Source organism: Argiope bruennichi, chromosome 5 (assembly GCF_947563725.1).
Source record: "Argiope bruennichi chromosome 5, qqArgBrue1.1, whole genome shotgun sequence".
Taxonomy (NCBI): Eukaryota; Metazoa; Arthropoda; class Arachnida; order Araneae; family Araneidae; genus Argiope; species Argiope bruennichi.
The window spans coordinates 83,682,564-83,699,685 of NC_079155.1; positions in this window are offsets into that span (position 1 = coordinate 83,682,564).

Genomic DNA, 17,122 nt, shown 5'->3' on the forward strand with positions numbered 1-17,122 from the left:
AATGCATTGCTTTAACAACATAAAAGCTTTTTACAATAGCTTCAGGGTATAAAACAGCACTGGATGATAGTGTTTAGCTATTCTGTCTTTGAGCTGGAGGAGTTGTTTGTATAAGAAGGAGAAAAATCCAAAAAGATGGGAAGAACTGAAACTAAAGAGGGAGAAGGGTATGATAGATTCTTATGGAATAAGTTAAGAAAAAAGCGCCTTACGTCCATATTTCGACTAGAAAATACTGACACGTCGTCCGTCTTCCTGTAACTGAAGGAGAGACAAAATGGAAAAATGGATGAGATTTCTTGTGTTAGGAAAGGAAGAGAAATGGTGAATCACCAGCTTCGATCAGTCTCCTTTTTGTCTTGTAAAAGACAAAAAGCATAACTGCAAAATATGTTAGTTTAGAATTTATTTTTTCGAACACTTTACTTCAGTTTTTTACCTTGAAGAAATATAAAAGATTTTTTTTTAACTCGGATCATTTCTTGTTGATAGCCTCATTGTTGTATATTCATTATCCACCTGAAGAGCACTTTGGATATGGAAATAAGGAGCACCATGTTGGTCTTTAATAATGTTGTTGGTTTTAGTTATTTCCACTTTTATGACGAGACATATCTAGTGCGGGGAATAGACACACCTACTATTAAGGCTCGATTTTAGTTTTCGAGCCCATATTGTTACAACTACGGTTATTCAGTGAAACATGGAACGAGAAGATTGTCATTTATAAATGAACCCCCGACGCTGTGGTCACCACAAGTATCTTATCAAAATCACTTTTGCTTTCTCTAAATGTATGATAACGATTGTGTAACTGAAATTGGCATAATTCTAATGACGAACTGTCTTCCTTTGTTGCCCTTTAACCCTTTCATGGCATCTCAGAAAACCTTCATTTTTTGCTAGAAAGTCTTCGATACAAAAGAGACCATAATAATTCATCATCAAAAAAAATCACAAATATGAATAAATTATTAATTTATTATGGAGGATTATTCTAATTTGATTAACCCTATCCATTTTTCCCTGCAATATTTTAATACTCCCCGATTTTTTCGTAATATAGTCTTAAGCCTCCTCTAGTATTTCATTTTTTGTAATTGCTTTATTCTTCAACTCATACTGTGCATTATCGTGTTCATTCAGTTTTCTTATACTCCAGATATTTTGCATTCTAATTTTTATCATTTTTTGTTATATTATATGTATTTGTATTTTGTTATTTGTATGTTTTTTTTCCAATTAATTGTAGTGTAATTTCTCTCTCTGTTTCTTTTTAAAAAGTCCATCTTCATCTTTGTCACGTGTGCTCTAAAAATGGTGGTGTAGTGTAGTGTAGTGTGGTGTGGTGTGGTGTGAAGTATTAAGGTAAGGGTTAGTGCACGGGCCGATGTTGCCTTTTTGTAATTGACCGTAGTACTTATATTATATCATCTATGGCCTTTCGATCAGGATGTTCCTGCCAAATGGTACCCCATCGATGATATCGGGATTTAGGCTATATCTAATTGTCTGCATCAAATACCAAAACAAATCTCCACACTTATACTTACTAGGAAAATGTGTGTAAAAACACCTTAACTTTTAAAAAAAACAGCAATGGTAAAATAAAAAAAATGTCTGTAGCATGAAAGAACAAAACAAAGTATTTGTTACTGTTGAAGGACACTAGTCGAGGAAAGTTGCAGGATAATGACCATCACGGGCTTGTTTTATTTAGATGGGAAAAAGAAATGTTACTCCAAAAATTTAAACCTTTAGTTGAAAACCATATCGGATACGGAATAGTGACTATTTGATGCAAATTCAGCTATTCATTTAGCTTCTTTAACTTTATTCATTCATTCATTCTTCTTAGAACTTCATTTAGCAATCAAGTTAGAAACTGCGAATTGTAGAGAAAACTCCAGGATAGTTTTCAGCAATAACAAATTTCCAGCGATTTCAACTTGGGTCAGAGAATGAGGGGGACACTTGAATTAGCTGCCCCTACTACTAGCATCTGAACCACATCAGCAGGCGATTGTTTGCTGCTATGCCGTAAATGTTCTGATTATGAAGGTTCCTTCTAACTGAATCACTGACACTGAAGAATCCAGATGGGTATTGAGCTCTGAGGTCACTTTTACTGCAGTTGTTCGCTTTTTAGACGTTACAATCCCCTTGAATATCCGTCGGTCTCTTTCACTGAGCTTCTCATTCCGCCCCTGCGTTGACTATGCTGTCTATGTATATTATGACTTCAGACACCGTACCTGTAGAAACGCTTATAAGTTGGGATGTTTCGGTCACATTGCTCCAGCTAAACGGGCTCCTACAATTTGGCCTCTTTGAAAATCTGAATGGCCGCACATTTAACACTTTTGAAAAAACCCCAAGAATTACAGAACTTCAATGAAGCTAACAAAATACTACCAGAATATATGCATTGCTATTTATAAAAAACTGGTGTCTATTGTTATACTTTAATGTTTTACGCATTTAAAAATGTCACTTTTATTCACAGATGTTTCCATTATTTTGATAACCACCTGCATATATATGAATTTGAAACGTATCACTAATAAGAATGCAAACGTAGTCATAGTTGCCAGAATACATTACACAAATTCCTGTACAAACACTGAAGAGAAGTTTAACAGCGGGCAATCTATGTATCTTTCATGCTTACTTTTAAAAAAAGGAAACTGTCTTTAAATATTAGTATTGCTTGATAAGTTTAAAGTAATTTTATTTAAATATATATATTTGCCGTGGGTAAAAAAGTAATACTCATATTTTTTTCTACACATGTTCATTATTTTATTGTATTTCTGATAGATTTATTGCACCATAACGGAAAAATAATGCCATTATATTTCTTTATATAAAATTTTTCATGTGTCAGAGAATTATTGACTTGATTCTTCTTTAAAAGGAAGATTTTAATATTACTTATTATTGATAAAATATCCATGTCATTCTTTTTATAGTTGAAATATCATTATTTCAATATAATAATGGATTTGAAATAATTTCAATTGAATTGTGTGTATTCTCTATTTTTATTTCCAATAAGTTGAATACTATTAAACATTTTTATTGTTCCTTATTCCAGAAAACGAATGACTTCAATTTCATGTTTGATATCTACATTTTTCTGTGTTTTCATTTTACTATGCATGTGTATTCAAATAGCACTAATGTTGCTTTGAAAAAGACGGGGCGTTAATATAACTAAACTAAACTATATGTATGTAACAATTTCAATTGGCATACGTTCTTAAAATAACTTCTCAATCACTCGGACTTCGTCTTCATGGTAACTTGGGAGTTGCAAGGAATTTTAATTCTCCCACTGAATAAAAGCGCTGAGGTTTGCAAATTCCTTCTAAAACTATTTAAGATCGATGTTCTTCATTTTCTTTCCTTCATTCTTTCTGCTTGCCTCCTCGATTTGCACTTCTTCTGTCGTCATGCCTTGGATAAAGAAATCTTGCCGAAAACTAAAAATTTTGCTGTGCCCAGCAAATTCTAAAGAATAACCAGATGGACTGTCCCCCCAAAACTTTCTCGCGCATTCTCTAATAAACTTGTCAGGCCAGAGAACACTTTACTTGATATTGGCGTACAATAGTACGAAATATTGACTTTTGTCTTGAATTTAGCATTTTTACTGAGTCTATCGTGTCATCTTTGGCGAGTTATTTGCGATTAATCCTTGACATACGTTAATAGTATCCAAAAATCGAATTTGTGTTTTAGATACGTTTTTTCAAACCGATTGAAACAAAAAATTGATACAAAAAATTGATACAAAATTGCACTTGTAGTCACAAATTCTTATATCAAAATTGATATATTAAATCAGTTAACTTTTAAATTATAGCGTTTACGTGTTTTTGAAAGCACAGGCTGATAGATAGCCAACCCTTAATTGGATTCTTCTCAAAATTTGTCAGATATTTACACTACAGATGTTAAATCTGCGTATTGAATTTTATCTATCTAGCTGTCTTCGTTTTGAAGTTAACGTATCAAATTTTTTTTCGAACAGCCGAACTTTCTCTGAATAGATTTTGTTCAAAAATCAACAAATATCTGCAAATTTGATAAGATTGTATACCAAATTTCAACCATCTAGCTCAAAGAGTTTTGAATTATCTTTGTCATAGACAGAGAGGCATTTTCCCAAAATGCGTTTTTCGAACTGTTGAACATCTGTAACGTGGAGATTGTCAAAGTCTTGAGTCAGAATGTCTTAACGAATACTATACTTTCTATATACTGCGTTTACGAGAAAAATTTTAAAAAAACGTTAAAAAATGAATAACTACTTTTAAATACAAGTTTTACATTTTTATGCATTTATATGTATTATTATAATAAAATTTCCTTTATTATTTCAAAACCATCGATTTCAAAGATTTTAATAGAAAATAAAGCATATAAAAATAGTGATTATAAAATGTCCTGCAAAAGGTTTAAGCAGAAAATCTCTAATCTCTGATAACTAACCTTATTTGCACATTTTAAAAATAAAACATCTAAATGTATTGCTAAAGGCAGGACAAGAAATGAATTCGATTAATCATAAAAAGAAAATAAATTGCTTTCAAACTCAAACTCTTCTTGTAAAATGAAATTTTCGTGTAGGGTAAACAGCCAGTATGCTGACTTTATAATTATTTGGAGTGTTTTCGCAAGGAAATGAATGATTAACATGTTTTGCAATTCTAAATAGAAAGAGGATTACATTCTAGCTTTTCTAAAAGTCCCATTCAAACTGTTCAGAATGATGGCTTCAATGTTCGATTTTATATTTTTGGATTTCATCGCATTTACGATTCAAATATTTGCATTTCCATCAAGACTTTCTTTATTTAGAATTCGAATTTTTATGAAAAGTAATTAATCTTTCCATCGTGGCGGTTAATTGAATGCTTTTATAAAAATTAATACTTTGAATAATTCCATTAGAATCGTGATGTAATTTTCCAAACATGGAATGACTGCTTAAAAATATTTCGCATCTAATTATAAAGATTTGAAATTTCATATTTGCATCACTTTCATTTTAATTAAAGACGAAATGGACTGGGATTATTTAATTAAAAAAATAATGCCCTATGTATTCATTAAATTACAAATTAATATCTGCTTATCTGATTATTCTCATATCCATTCTATACCTATTTATTTCCAGTTCCATTATTATTTTATTATAATTTATATTAAAATAAAATGATTTCTCCCAGGATTTGAGCCTTTCTTACTGTTTCTTTATTTGCTTAATAGCGCTCTTTTTTGAGAAAAAATGTATGCTATCAATTATAATGTTTAATTAGTACATATTAAAATATTCCATTAAGCGAAAAAAGGTTTTCATGCTTATTAAGTTATAACAGTGAAAAATTAATACATTACTTTCAAATATGTTTAATGGAACATTAACTCAAAGGTTAAATATTCTTATTTTATTTGATGGTAACCAACGTAAAACTGTCTGTACACTTCATTAATAATTTGTTAATGCTTTAATTGAGCTTTAAATACATTATTTATACTTTAGTTAATTATGAAAGGGATAGTTGGAATAGTTTAGGATTCATTAAATAATCTAATTACTGTCACTTATTTATAAGGTTCATATTACACATGGGCAAGTTTAAAACCTTAATTTCCAAAATCTAATACAAGCATAGAAGGGAGAAATATACTGCAACAAAGTATTGGCTACTTGTCTGATTCTTGCTAAATTGTTACTGTTCCAGAAGACGTTGCTTCAACTCCTTGTAGTAACTAGTTGTAATTAATGTCGCAAGATCAAATGCAAAATTCCCTCTTGCTTTAGTCTGTGACCTTCTGAAATTGATGCGGATTGAATAGTTTAAATTTCGGGGTTTCAGTAAATTATTCATCATTTCATCAAGTTGTTGGCTGAATACGGTTCCAGATTAGCGGGTATGTCTGAAATCGTTAGAAGGTATGTCAAAGATCTTGTTATAGAACAAAGTTTTACATCATTTAACTATATTAACCTTTTGCTTTATATGAATGGTATTTTTAGAATGAATCTCATAATTTTGAACAACGGCTAGATGGTAAGAACTATACCTGAATTGGTGTCCCTTCTTCCACCTTCTTCATCTCGAAAATTATAGTATTGAGGTTGAGGGTTTTTTGAATCTTTAATTTTGCAAGAAAATCTCCAGGTGAGGGAGCAGACGATCATTGATCATGTATATAGAGGATATGAACCACCATCATAAGGAAATTTGACCACGCCGTCAAATTTGACATGCACTAAGCATAAAAGACATATCATAAGATGGAATATATTTTCAAACGTGTGATCCTTTAGTCGCAGTGCTCAGTTTTCAACCTGCTGTCTCCCATCCATGACAATGACTGCTATCTAAAATATTCTGCAGATTATTCTGCGAGTTAAAGTATATAATTTTTAAATCGCATGTTTCCTTAAAAGAATTGTACAATAATATAAATATTTATTTCAAAATTTCTATTTAAAATATTACTTTTAGAAAGTATGCGCAATAATATCGGATTCAATTTAAACAACGTGTTTCGTACTTGTCCCCTGCAAACAAAAACAAGTATATTTTTTGAAAACCATGCAAAATTCTTAATACCAACTCCAGACCATAAAATACTTCGAAAAATAGTACTTAAAAGTATTGTCTTTAGTCCGGAGAAGTTGTTTGTCTACGAGAAGAAGAAATCCAAAGAAAATGAGAAAGGGGATGGGGGAAGGGTATGGCAGATCCATATGGAATAAGTATAAGAGAAAAAAGAGGATAAAGAAAGTGTCTTGCGTCCATATTTCTGCTCGACGACACTGACATGTCGTCTGTCTTCCTGTAACTGAAGGAGAGACAAAATAGAGAAATGGATGAGATTACGTGTGTCAGGAAGGGGAGAGGAACTGCGAATCGCCAGATTCGATCTGTTTCTTCCAAGGGAAGGGGGTGATAGGAAAATGTGTTAGTTTTGGGGGAAAATATGTCTTAGATGTAGTTGTCAGTTTTAAAAAAATGCGAAGACATTTTTTAGAAACATAACTTTGTTTTTATTGTCATGGAAATGAAATCCTGGTGAAACCATTCAGTTAGGTTTTTGTTATGGTTCAACTATCATGTTATTGTTCTTCATATGTCGTTAAAAATTACACATTAAAATTTATCATTAATTAAGAGTAATCAAGCTCTTACAAAAATTCCTTTGCATTACCAGTTAAATACATAAATGTGGTTAGATTAGTAACCCTCTATAATATCAGAGATATATTTAACTATTAAATAACTATATAAGCTGTTTGAAAAATATTAAAATAATATTCGATTGGTAAAATGGTGATTTACAATATTAAAAGGAATTATTTCAGTTGCTCAAACCACCATTGAGGTGCTGCGCTTCATCACAAAATTGGGTATTAAGCAGTAACATAGAACATTCAGACTGATCAGCAACATTTCAAAAGTAACAAAATTAATCGCCGAACATTATAGAATAAAGTCTGCGAGTTGTTTCTATTTTTTTTATCTTGTGATATCTCTCAAAAAACGCAGTCCGTTTGGATTTGACTAAATGATGCAGATATTTGTTTCAAACCCATATTTAAAGAAGCACTTATTTTTACGGTTCCTGGTTTACTTAGAAAATTTAGATTACGCCAAGATAATGAATTTACTACACCAAGATCACTAAACTTCATCATAGATACGATGCCAAGACGATAGTATTTCGGACTTAAGCCAAGTCCTCATAAAATGTCAAGATTTTATCATAATGGTTGGCGAAGGTTAGCATTTTTTATTTTATGTTTTATCTTGATCATAAAAATAAGCAGGTACCTATAACATTTAATCTAGTTCTTAGAGTTTTTGAAGATATCGCATGACTATAAGCATGCAGAGAATCTGTGATAGATATTGTCCAAAATAAGACGCTTGTTAGCCATTTTGATGTAAGGATCCAATAATAAATTCCGTTTTTTCCAACTTGCTGAGTTTCGAGTCATCTACTAAGATCTAAAATAAAATACAATTCACAATTCGATGATAAAACTATCTAATTTTATTACATTTTGGATTTACAATTGCACAGGCAGAAGCATCAGATACTTGATGCTTATTTACTATTATGGGGCCACGTATTAATTTCTTTATCACTCTTGAGTTTTTGAGTTATCATGTAAGAGTATAAAGCAAAGCATTGTAAAAATGTAAGAATATAAAGCATTTATCTGTGCATAATGAATTCAGTAGCTGTTCATCCAATACACTTTCAGGTTTCCAAATGTCAAAGAGATAATGTCAAAAATGTTTCCAAAAGAAAAAAAAATTGGACTGATTTTGAAATTTTAATTTACTTTCTAAAGAATGAAATCTAACCAAACTATCGGGGAATTTCATTGTAATATTGCAAAAGGCTCTATTTAATTTAATAATGTGTTTTAATATTATTTTCTTCGTTGTATTGTCGCAGCATGTCTGTCCGACTCTTACATCAATAAATCCATTAACTAATCATCCTTGCTTTACAGTATCATTATCAAATAAAATGCTTATTCAACAATTGTCTGCATTTAGAATAATTAATCTGAAGTCACATTTGTCCCCAATTTCAGAATAAAATCATATTTTGTATTGCCAACTTAATGAACTTAATACATCACTAACTAAACAAACATTTGTTGCAATATTCCGCTTATCCGTAATCGAAACAAACGATCTGGAAAACATTCTTAGAAAACGTCCGTTTTTTTATTTTTCCTCGAGTCCACTAATCAGGTCATCGCCATATTTATTTCCCGGGGGAAAAGATGGTATTCTGAGAGGTTTGATACTTTTTTGAATAACCGTCTCTTCTTTTGTGTCCGTCGACATTCTTTCTGGTCGATCGAGACAAAAACGATGATAGGAAGAAGAAAAGAGAAGGGAGGAGGAATATTAAATATAAAAAAACATTCTGCCAAAGAATCGAATTATTTCTCGAAGAATGCTCTCGGTCGGGGATAATGTTCCTTCACCAGAGATGTCGATTTCTTTTTCTGCTTCTACTATTTCAAAATGACGTCTGCAAATACTTTATTCTTTTATTTTTTCTTCTCTGTCCTTTGTCCCTATCGCACCCTTTTGTTCCTTAATGGGATGTAAAGGGTCGGTTAGGGACTGAAAACTTTTTGTACGTTTCGGTAAGCTGAGAAGTCCTTCGGCCATTACAGTGCAGAAAAATGTACTTAAAGTTAACTTCTGGATCAAGATACTCATTGGTCAGATTTAATTCGAAAAGCTTATTGTTTGAAAATGGAAGCTTTTCGGTTCTTAAGCGCCTCAGGCTTTCTGAGTTAAGTTGGGTAAGAACAGTTTTTCCGAAAGAAAACTGGTTGAAAAATAATGAAGTTACTTCCTGAGTGGAAAAGTAAGTTTAATGTATTAAAAACTGTGACGGTAAAAGCTTTCGCAAATAGTTTTTTCCCCCTCTTTCAATTAAAATATTCAGATTTGAAATGAACAAAAAAATATATTGGAATGTAATTCACACGTTTTATCCACCCACCCACCCTTTTTTGTGTTTTTCCTTTCTTTCCTTTCTTTTTTTGAATGTGTAATATCTAGAAATAAAAATGATATAATAATATATTACTTACATTCATATTAATATTATATATTTTTACGACTTCGGGGTTCTTTCGATTTGTTTGTCGATGAAGAAACACAATCAACAGGCTCCTTTGTTACAAAAGTCGACTTTTATTAACAAAAAGACAAGAAGACACAAACAACAAATGCACATTCGAGACGTACACAAGAAACACACAGAAGCACACTGCAACAATCAGTAGCCTACAAGTAGTAATAGGTAGTAATAAAAACTACAGGCCACAAAGCGATCAGACATTATTTAGCAAGAGGAGAAAATCTACGTACGCCTACGGTTTCTCAACGTTACCCTCGTTACTCGCTGTCTCCTCGCTTTAGCTGTATTTAACTGCCGACTCACTACTACATGAGTGGCTACGCCTCACACGACTCAATGCTGCTTCTACAATAAACACCAGGATTCGGCACACAGCTGAACTCAGCAAACGTTTGAGCTCCACACAACGCTTGTACTTCGCTGGACTGATACAACTATTCCGCCGCTGACTCGCTATGCGACTCTAAACTTTCCGGTGACTCTTTCCACGATACTATATACAACTGTCTTCAGCTTAGACTGCCGGACTTTTATATTTCCCGGAGCCGGTCAGAGAAGGTTCTGGAACAATTAGGCATATCTCTGTTCCTTTTAGCTCTATCGCCAAAATTCTAAAAGATTACAGTATCATCTATTTTGTCGCCAAATGGTCGCCAAGTTTGTCATCAAGCTATAAAGAAATGAAAAGAAACTTTCTCCTTTATTTTTTTAAAAATGGAAGAAAATCATGAGTTGAATTATTTGATGACAATAGAGCAAGGGCATGTATTGGCAAACATTATGCAAAAAAATGTGTATGATAATTAAAGTTTAATTTTAAATTCATTAAAATTAATAAATATTACAGAAGCACCAATATGCACAAATATTTTTTTCCTTTATTATTGCTGGCAATTTATTCTAAAGATAAAAAAAATTTAAGAAAACGTTTACTGTTATGTCTAAGATTTTAGTAGTAATAACATCGATGTTCTAAAATTGGACTGATTTCAGAGAAATAAAAATGCATTTATTAGAAGGATAGACTCCCATTAAATTTGTTTGAAAAAGAAACACAAACATAAATATTTAAATATGGTAATTAGAACAAAACATTTTTTCCCCAATACGGACAACTAGTGTTTACAAATTTCATTATTCCAAGAATATAAATTAAATAGCTGTCTCAAGTTTAAAAGCTTTGCAAAATTTATTTCAGAAAAAAAAATTATATTTCAAACGATTTTCAATTTATTTTCTCGCATTTAATTTAAATGAGCCAAATAGAAATTACCACCTCATATTCCAGAAACATGTTTATTCTTTTCTTTATAAAACCACTGACTTCTATTTGAAGTTCTAAATTATTTAAAATTCAGAAATTCTGCATTTAGAATTTACTGACCGATTTCGCTTTATGCATCAATGAAAATAAATTATATTATATATGTTACAGGAGGATAATTTTTAGTGGAATGTTTCGAGTTTGCATATTTTGAAGTCCTCGTTATTATTCATAGAGAACACCACGAGGAATATTTTATGAGAGATATTAAGCAAGAAAGATGTTTTGAACATTAAAGTGAAAACACATTCGCTGCCTTTTTTTAATTAAATAGATTTTGTAGTATTCTTTTTTTTTATTTCGCTACAAGTAAATATCAACAAAAGAAAATTTACTGCTAAATTTTAAATTCGGAATAATTTTTATCATGTAAATGATTTTGTTCCGCAAACCATCAGTTCTGTATGGTAAAAAGCTGGTTTATCTTGATTTTTGCTTCACTTATAATTTTCATTGTAATCTTTAGAAGAAAATCTGTATTAATTTTTTTTCCAAGATTTTTTTGGCATTTGCCTTGAAAGTGAGTTCAAGCCTCTTTTCGCTAATGATTTTTGTTGTCCAAAATTTAGTTTTAACTTTGCTATATTTTAATTATTACTATTCGCCTCGAGCGACCAGCAGATTCTCTGGGAATATTGGTTATATTTGATTTCAGGTGAATCGTAATTGTCATTAACGTCAGGTCATTTTAATTGTCTTACTTAAGCTTTGTTTATCGTGTTCTTTCATCAACAAAAATAATGGGACACCTCCGTAAATTTGCTATCTATCATCGCAACTTCACAGAAACGATGTCGATGGAAATCTCTCACGGGGAAGGTTTATTTAGATCGATATATTGATTCACTGGGATAGTTAACAAAAGTAATTAGTATATCGAATTACTATTAGTATATCGATGCCCATTATGCGTACCGAATTTTTTTTCGCATAATCGATTACTCGTTATAAAATTAGCCATCAACGAATTTTCGAAATTACTGATGAAAATTTCAGGAGTTACGAAGTTTTGAAAAATAGTTTTCACAATATTTAATGGATCATAAAAACTATTAACAATATCTTGAAAACTATAATTTATTTCGTTTTTTTTTAAATTTAATTAAAGAACAATTTTTCTACACGAATTGCTGAAATAAACTGTTACATTTTTCAAAAATAATATTTTTTTACGACTTTTTTAAATACGACTGTGATAAAAAGAAAAAGTGAAGTGCAACGTAGCAAAATTTTTACATGACAGCAAAGTTGAGGTACTAAAACATCCGAATCATAAAATTTACTTGCATATCAGTAATAGTTTTTTATTTATTTCGCAAAAAATTACAAAATTTACACTGTCTTTACATACTCCATCACTTTTATTATTAGTACAGATTGTTACTTTTACTATTGTTGATATATTTTAGTAAACATAATGACAGACAGTAAAACATACAACTCACCTTCTAACGAATTTAATCCAAAATTGGATCTAGATTTCTAGTAATTAAATCCAAATGATCTTATTTGCTGTAATTTTATTTTCTCGTATAAACAAAGAGAGAAAGTACAGTAATAGTCAAAAAATGTAAACTCGTCATTTTGACGAATTTGCACGTGTCATATCTCCCGGAAAATTGCATTTTTAGAATTGTCTTTTGTCTGTGAACGCTATAACTCAAAAATGCATTGAGCTAGACGGATGAAATTTGGTAGAAGTCTTTACACCAAATGGGTAGATTTTTAATCAAATCGAAATTTCTGTCAAAATCTGTTCGGAAGATAAATGCAATACGAAAAAAATATGGATAAAAAATTTGGTACACAAATTTAATATTTAAAATGGTCAAGTTTGGCACCAAATCTGCCTGTATGTTCACAAGCACCCAAGTGCGATAATTCAAAAAATAGTGCCTTAATTATATGAAATTTTGTTTATGATTTTTTTAAAACTATTTCTGGAGAACTAAGCCTCGTTCGGTAGTTTTTGTAAAATCGTGTTGTTTCGGAGAAAACATACGAATCACATACTGATTACATATGAATACTTTTCAATCTTGCCTGCATATGAAGGAGTAATTCAAATTTTAAAAAAATAATGAATGCACTTAGTTTAACACGTTATTCGAAGCAATCTTTTATATTAGAGTATTCATTTTGTACTTTAATCTATTATTACTTATATTTTTGAACTTGCATTCAGTTTTAACAAGGTGAAATCGGGCCCGAGATGGCGTTACAAGACACTGCCAGCATGAGAGTAGATAGAAAAAAGGACTAATAGTTTGTTATAAAAAAATTGGGGGGGGGGGGGTGTAAAATCGCTTTTTTTCCCCAGGAAATACACCTACATAAATAAACTTGAAAAGAAAAAATATTTATAAATACATAAGTAAACAAATAAAGCAAATAGAACGACTCGAACTGATGCCCCCCGCCCCCAATTTACGTGTCCTTCATGTTCAGAAGCAAATGGAAGGTTAATTTAATCTAATTTTCCATTGCCAGATTTTGACCAATGATGAGACGCGTTTATTTACAACAAAAGAAACTCACAAACGCTTATGAATGTTGTTAAACTAACTTCAGCGAGCCTGGGTTATAAGATAGGTGATCCATTAAAAAGTTGATTATTTGCTAAAATATTAATTTTCTTTATATTTAATATTCTTAATGTATGAACAGTTAGTTATTTTTTTAGAAAACCATTTGAATTTTGTTTCAAAATCCATTTTTTAAGAAGTTACATTGATTTTTATGTTTGTATATTTATACCTGTTTAAATACTATTTTAAATCTTTCATAGCCATTTTCTCAAATTCTATCTATGGTAGAATTTTCTTACGAATAATTAAAATCTAATTTTTCGTTTAAATTTAGTTTAATTTCTCAATATGTTTAAAAGAAAATGTGATCTATTCGTTTAGAAACATTCTGTGACTGTTTTAATGCTTCAAAATGCGACAAAAATGAAACTTTCATGTTAGTTATCAGTCGAACCTCAATGTGGAAACAGTAGGCAGAAATGCAGCTTAATTTTTTTTTACTTTAGGATCTAGATAATATAGTTCTTAAAGTATTTTCAAAATTTTATGCAAATCGTTTAATAAAAAACTAAAATTTTAGCTTTATAACTATTTTTAGCAAAAAGAAATCCTTTTCTTCCAATTTAAAAAAAAACAAACACATTCGTCATTACCTGATATATTTTGGTTTCATAAATGTGTTTTTAATCGTTTTCATGCAAAAATGTATAACTTTAAGAGCGTTTTCAAAAACTTCATCCCGAACATAGTGACATATTTTAAAAAGTAGAACATTTTTTTTCAATCAAAAATTTTCCAGAAAGTATTATTAGAGCAGTAACATTCTAGAGGAAAAAACTTCCAAGACTCACCATTTTAATATTTCCAGAAAATTGTCTGAACGAAAAAAAACACACGCACATTTATTTATTTAACAGTAATTGAAACAAAATTGATTAAATATATCCATCTCATTTTTTAAATGAAATTTTTTCTCCAAACTGTAGCAATACCTTCATTTATAGAGTGACAGGTGATTACTAAATAAGCATGTACGAGAGAAGGAAAAAATCAGAAAAAGTGTACGAAAAATTACATTTCAATATTTAATTTGAAGCATTTTATATCATAAAACATTAAAATAACAATAGTGCAAGCGAGAGACGAAATTTCATCCCATTAGAAAAGATTTCAATTTACGTAAGACTTTTTTTATCAAATTTTTTTTTTATTTTAGAATATTAAAAACATTATAAAAAATTCTATAAGCTTGCCATCAAAAGATATTTTTTGTTGAATATTTCTCAAATAAAAATATTTTCAAAGAATAGAATTTTGGACATTCTTTTTAAAATGGAATATTTCTTCCTTTTCGAAATTCTAAAATAACTTGATTTGAAATAATTCATAAATAGTAGGGAAATTATAAAGAAATTTATATAAAAAATAGCTTAAATATTCTCTTTCCATAAAGCAACAGAAATTTAATTACAGAATACTGTACAGTGATTATGAAATAAGTATTTTCGAAAGTAAGGAAAAAAATATAAAAGATATAAAAAAATTATATTTTTATATAAAATTCTAAAGATTTATGTGTTTTTAAATAACAAGCCCATAATTGCGATGCTTAATTTTAATTTAATTAAGTTTGTAATTTTTTTAAATTAAGATATTTACTGCTAAATCTTCATTTAATCATTTCTAAAGAAAAAAAAATCTAAATCAAATTGTATCTTTTATTAAAAACAGTGAATGAAATGCTAATTAAAGCAGGACTTTGAAATATCTTTATTAAATTTTGACATTTATTTTTTACACTTTAAATTTGGGAACTCACTCGATTAATTAAACGTGTTGCCATTTTTGGTTTGTTAAAAAAATACTTTCTCTAGTTAAGCATATATTTTTAATATACATCAAAATGCATTTTGGTGTTAATTTTAAATATTAAATTTTATAAATAACTTGAGAGCAATAACATTTTTCAGGGAGAAAATATAATGGAAATTTAATTTTATCTCTTCATTTACGAAATATTTTTTCTAGTTAATTAATAATTAAATTAAAATTACATGTATATATATTTATTTAATGGAAAATTAATGCCTAATTTGATAGAAAATTGATCATTTTATTTTTATAAAATGTATTCGAAGTTTTTAAAATTTTTCATTCAGTTTATCTTAATCTTTTGCTATTTGATTTCCGCTCTCTGGTTAGCTACGATTCAAATAAAAGGTTATTGAAATGGCTGAACTCCGTTTCTTTAAAGTGGATTTAAATTGATTTCTCTCTGTAAATCTTAAAATTTAAATGGAAAAATTATTTTGACTCTAAAAGCTGTATTTCAATCTTATTTTCTGTTCCCATTTCTCTTCTGCTGTTTTGGAGCTTCCCTATTAAAAGATAATTGGACGTATCTTTCCAACTGGAGATATTTTAATGTTTTGGATCTTAATTTATATGCTGTAGACTCTGTAATAAAACGAAAAAGTGAGAGGTGTGTTTGCACATCTAGAAAATTGTCTATACATATTTTGCCCTGCTCTAGTATGAATAGCTCTAAAAACGCCCTTTTGAATGAAGAAATAGTGTTTGCTTTAATTAAGGGAAGAACATTTTGTGGGAGTTATATCGCTTATTTTTTTAATTAATTTATAACATAATTTCAAACAATTTGCTTTGAAATGCATATTCCTACCTTTCAATCTGTGCTAATCTGATAACTCTAGGTTAAATAATGTGTCGTGTAGAACGCCACTATACAAACATGTAACATGTTATCCTTTATTATAAATATTTATATTATTATATTATTTATTACATTATTGTTATCCTTTATTATTACATGAAATAACAAAATTGACAAAAAAAATTATCCTTATTGACAATAATATCATCAAATTTTCATATTTATTATAAAAGACTGTATGTTCATACAGAACAAGTGATTCTGTCTAGAACTTAAAAATTTTTCAGAGATGAAAATATACGTCCCGAAGTAATTTTTAATTTTAATTAATTAAAAATTTAAAAAAACCTATGACGTTTTCAGCCATTACTTCTAAAAATATTGTAGCACAAATAAAATTTTTTGCATTACTTTAAAATTTAGAAAGTTGTGATTTTAAAGATATGAATTTAATTGTAATGCAGTCTTTTCCTAAATTTTGTAAAGTTAAAAAAAATTTCCACACATTTTCAATCATAAATTTCAGTTTTGCAAGTGAGATTTTAATTATTTGAACTGTTTGGAAAAAGCTATGGAAAAAAAAGATTCTATTATCTGCGCAGTTTAAGTGAAAAAAACGGGGAAGAGAAATTACATTAATAAATGGAAGACCTACAGTTTGAAATATATTACACAGAAGCCTAAACTTTTAATAGTATTATAATGTCATGGAACTTGATTCTATTAAGATTTATGTATGCAATATATACACCAATGTTGCAATTTGAGTCTTAAAAAATTATTTTTTCGTTGAAATAATGAGCAACAGGTTAAGCATTAGAGCTTTAATTGAAATTTAGCCCAAACAATATTCCTGGTGAACCATCGGTCTGAAAAGTCGGCTATTAAACTACA